This window comes from Solanum verrucosum, unplaced genomic scaffold (assembly GCF_900185275.1).
Source record: "Solanum verrucosum unplaced genomic scaffold, falcon-dt-bn FXZP01000268.1, whole genome shotgun sequence".
Taxonomy (NCBI): Eukaryota; Viridiplantae; Streptophyta; class Magnoliopsida; order Solanales; family Solanaceae; genus Solanum; species Solanum verrucosum.
Genome location: NW_026019957.1, coordinates 4,763,295 through 4,767,732, shown reverse-complemented (window position 1 = coordinate 4,767,732; position 4,438 = coordinate 4,763,295).

Here is a 4,438-nt window from a genome sequence, read left to right as displayed (position 1 = left end):
ATTCAGTTGCTCCACCAGATAGAGCTGCATCTAGATTAGCTACTTCAAGGGCAGGTGGAGAAGGAAACCTTCTTTATGTTATCGCTAGTCGCTGAGAGCAAGAGGATTCGCCAGATGTTGTCACTGTATGGATCCAAGTCTTCAATTTTGATGTTCTTCCTGAGCAACTTCTTGAGCCTTTAGTGTTTCTACACCTAATGGTGAGTCTATTCTAGCAGAAATAGTCTATCGTGATTGTTCTGTTTTTCATCAATCACAAGAGTAACATGGCATATTTTGATGCCATTCTAGGTATGGACTGACTTCATGCCTGTTATGCATAAATTGATTGTAGAACTCGAGTAGTCAAATTTGAGTTGAAAAGAGCTTAAAGAGCAGTTGAAAGATCTTTTAGAGAAAGGTTTCATTCGACCAAGTATCTCACCTTGGGGTGCTCTGATCCCATTTGTGAGAAATAAAGATGGTTCCCTTAGGATATGTATAGATTACCGTCAGTTGAACAAAGTTACCATCAAGAACAAGTATCATCTTCCGAGAATTGATGATCTTTTCGATCAACTTTAGAGTGCTTCTTGTTTTTCTAAGATAAACCTCAGATCTGGCTACCATTAGTTGAAAGTAAGGGAATGTGATATTCCAAGACAACATTCATGACACGTTATGGTCATTATGAGATTTTGGTCATGTTCTTTGGTTTGACCAATGCCCCTGCAACATGCATGGACCTTATGAATAGAGTATTCAAACCTTATTTAGATATGTTTGTTATTTTCTTCATTGATGACATACTAATCTATTCAAGGAATGAAGAAATCATGCTAGTCATCTCAGAATAGTTCTCCAGACTTTAAAAGATAGAGAGTTGTATGCCAATTCTCTTAGTGTGAGTTTTGGCTTGAGTCTGTGGCATTCTTAGGTCACATTGTGTCTGGAGAGGGAATTAAAGTTGATACCAGAAATTGAGGCAGTGCAGAATTGGCCTAGACCCACATCTCCAACTGTATTTAGGAGTTTCTTGGTTAGTTGGCTATTATAGAAGGTTTGTAGAGGGGTTCTCATCTTTCATCCCCTTTGACCAAGTTGACTCAGAAAATAGTGAAGTTTCAATGGTCTGAAACTTGTGAGAAAAGCTTTCAGGAATTGAAAAAAAGGTTGACTACTGCCCCAGTTTTGACCTTACCAGAAGGTACGCAAGACTTTGTTATCTATATGAGTGTCTAGAGTTGGTTTGGGTTGCGTGTTAATGCAAATGGCAAAGTCATAACTTATGCCTCCAGACAGTTGAAAGTTCATGAGAAGAATTACCCAACCCATGACTTAGAGTTGCTGCAGTATTTGCTTTAAGATATGGTGTCATTATTTGTATGGTGTTCATGTTAATATATTCACTGATAACAAAAGTCTTTAGTATGTGTTCACTCAAAAGAGCTTAATCTCAAACAAATGAGGTGGTTGGAATTTCTCAAGGATTACTACATGAGTATTCTTTATCACCCAGGTAATGCTAATATGGTTGCTAAAGCTTTAAGCAGGTTGTCTATGGGTAGTACCGCCCCATGTGGAGGAACAAAAGTGAGAGTTAGCGAAAGATGTGCATAGACTTGCATGCTTAGGGGGTCCGACTGATAGATTCCACAGAAGGAGGAATAGTGGTGATGAATGGGACTGAATCTTCATTAGTGTCAGAAGTGAAAGAAAAGCAAGACCCGGATCCCATTTTGCTTGAATTGAAGGCAAATGTTCATAAGCAAAAAGTATTAGCTTTTGAACAAGAGGGAGATGGAGTATTGAGATATTAAAGTAGGTTGTGTGTACCAATAGTCGATGGACTCCAAGAGAGGATCATGGAGGAAGCTCATAGCTCCAGATATTCCATTCAATTCGGGTTCCACAAAGATGTATCGTGACTTGAGAGAGGTATATTGGTGGAATAGTATGAAAGAAGGCATTGCAGAATTTGTTGCTAAGTGTCCCAAATTGCCAAAAGTTAAGGTAGAGCACCAAAGGCCGGTGGTATGGCTCAGAATACAGAACTTCTAGAATGGAACTGGGAGATGATTAATATGGATTTCATCACAGGTTTACCAAGGTCTCGCAGGCAACATGATCTATTTGGGCGATTGTCGACAGTGATGCCAAAATCAGCCCACTTTTTGCCGGTAAAGACTACTCATTCGGTAGAAGATTATGCCAAGTAGTATCTTCAAGAGTGGTAAGACTTCATGGGGTTCCGGTCTCCATTATTTCAGACAGAGGTACGCAATTTACAGCACAGTTTTAGAAGTCATTCCAAAAAGGCTTGGGTTCAAAAGTGAACTTAAGTACTGCATTTCATACTCAGACATATGGGTAAGCAGAGCGCACTATTCAGACCTTAGAAGATATGTTTAGGGCTTGTGTGATTGATTTCAAAGGGAATTGGGATGATCACCTACCTCTCATTGAGTTTGCTTACAACAATAGTTACCACTCGAGCATCCAAATGGCTCCCTATGAAGCTCTTTATGGGAGAAGATTCAGATCTCCTATTGGATCGTTTGAAGTTAGTGAAGCAGGGTTGATAGGACCAGATTTGGTTCATCAAGCTATGAATAAGGTAAAGTGATTCAAGAGAGGTTGAAAACGGCGCAGAGTCGTCAAAATCCTACACTGATGTTAAGAGAAGGGAGTTAGAGTTTGAAGTAGATGATTGGGTATATCTTAAAGTTTCACCCATGAAAGGTGTTATGAGGTTTGGTAAGAAAGGGAAACTTATTATCGAATAACCAAGAACAATTGGCAATTTAGCTTATGAGTTGGAGCTACCACAAGAGTTAGCCCGCGGTTCATCCGGTGTTTCACATCTCTATGTTGAAGAAGTGCATGGCGATCCTTCATTGATCATACCAACTGAAAATATTGGGATCAAGGATAATTTATCTTATGAAGAGATTCGGTTCAAATTCCAGATCGCCAAGTTCACAAGTTGAGAACAAAAGAGGTAAGCATCATCAAAGTCCTTTGGAGGAACCAATTTGTTGAAGAAGCTACTTGGGAAGCTGAGAGGATATGAAGAAGAGATATCCACATCTCTTCGAATCTGGAGAAGTTTCGAATTAAGGTACTAATCCTTTCTTAGTATTTATTTATAAGTTGGCATGTTGTTTTTCATTTGCTTGAACTGAATGTTGCATGTTACACTCTTAGCCTAGTAAGAGTAATCTCATTCGAGGATGAATGTTCCCAAGGGGGAGATATTGCAACATCTCCAAATTGAAATAACTAGGAAGAAGCTAATAATTGAAATAGTCATTTTTGGAAAGAATGAAAATCTGGAATTTTGTTTAAGTTAGATAAGTTAAGTTTTGGCCAACTTCAAACGCCATAAACTTCTAGTCAGATGAGTTAGAGTACTTCCAGATATGGTAGGAAATCCTTGGAATGATATTTCCAACGCCACTGAGTTTGCACGATTCGAGTTCGTATGAAGTGAGTTATGCCCTTTGGAAGTTGGGTTGTTGGAATAAGGAAAGTCCAATCCGGATTTTGAAAGGGTAGTTTGGTCTTTTCCTTGCCCTATTATTTTATTTGTTTTTTGGTAATTAAGTTAGGACTAATCAGAATTAGATCAGTTCACGCTTTTACCAAAATATCTAGGGCTTGACAAAAGAGAAAAGAAGAGGAGAAAGGAGAAGAAAAGCAAGATTCGTCAAGATCGTCGAGTTTAGCTTGTGGATTCGTCGGGGTGATCCCTACAAGGTATGTGAGATCACATAGCGTTGGGTTAGTTCACCCACGTGCCAACCATGATTCAATTCAACGAATTTAAGTCTTTGAAAGTTTAGAAATTGAGTTCTTGAGAATATTGTTGAGGTCGTTTTGAATTCTTATGGGTTGTGTTTTTGAAGTTTCTTGCACTTGATTCATGTTTTCCGGGTGGAATTTCAGTTTGAATCTACCATATATTGAGAGTATAATGATTCTAAAAGTTTGGGGAAAGAACTAAGTGAAATTAGAGGGTTAGAGTTGAAAACAAAGAAGAAAATTCAGGATTTTCTGGGAAAAGGGACTGGGGAGCCGCGCCTCTTAGTGCGCCGCAAACAGTCTCTGAATGTGGGCTCTAGGGCGATGCGTCAGCCAGAGTGCCCCAGCTTGTTCTCAAAATTTTGAGGGCTGGCCCCCGCGCCTCTCATGAGCGCTAGGACGCCAGTTCTTCCCATTCATTCCTCACCTTTTCGTACTTGTTCTTAGCAAGTACCTATGTTTTCTAGTTGATTCCAACACTCTAAGGTACATCTAAACATCATAAAATCATCTATAAATATGAGATCATGAAACTTGTATCCATAATCCAATTCAAGGAAAGTTAAATCAAAGTCAAGAGAAGTAAGAGTCAAGTCAAGAGAAGATAAGAGTCAAGTCAAGAAGAAGTTCTTTGAGTTTCCAAATGTTTTAAACT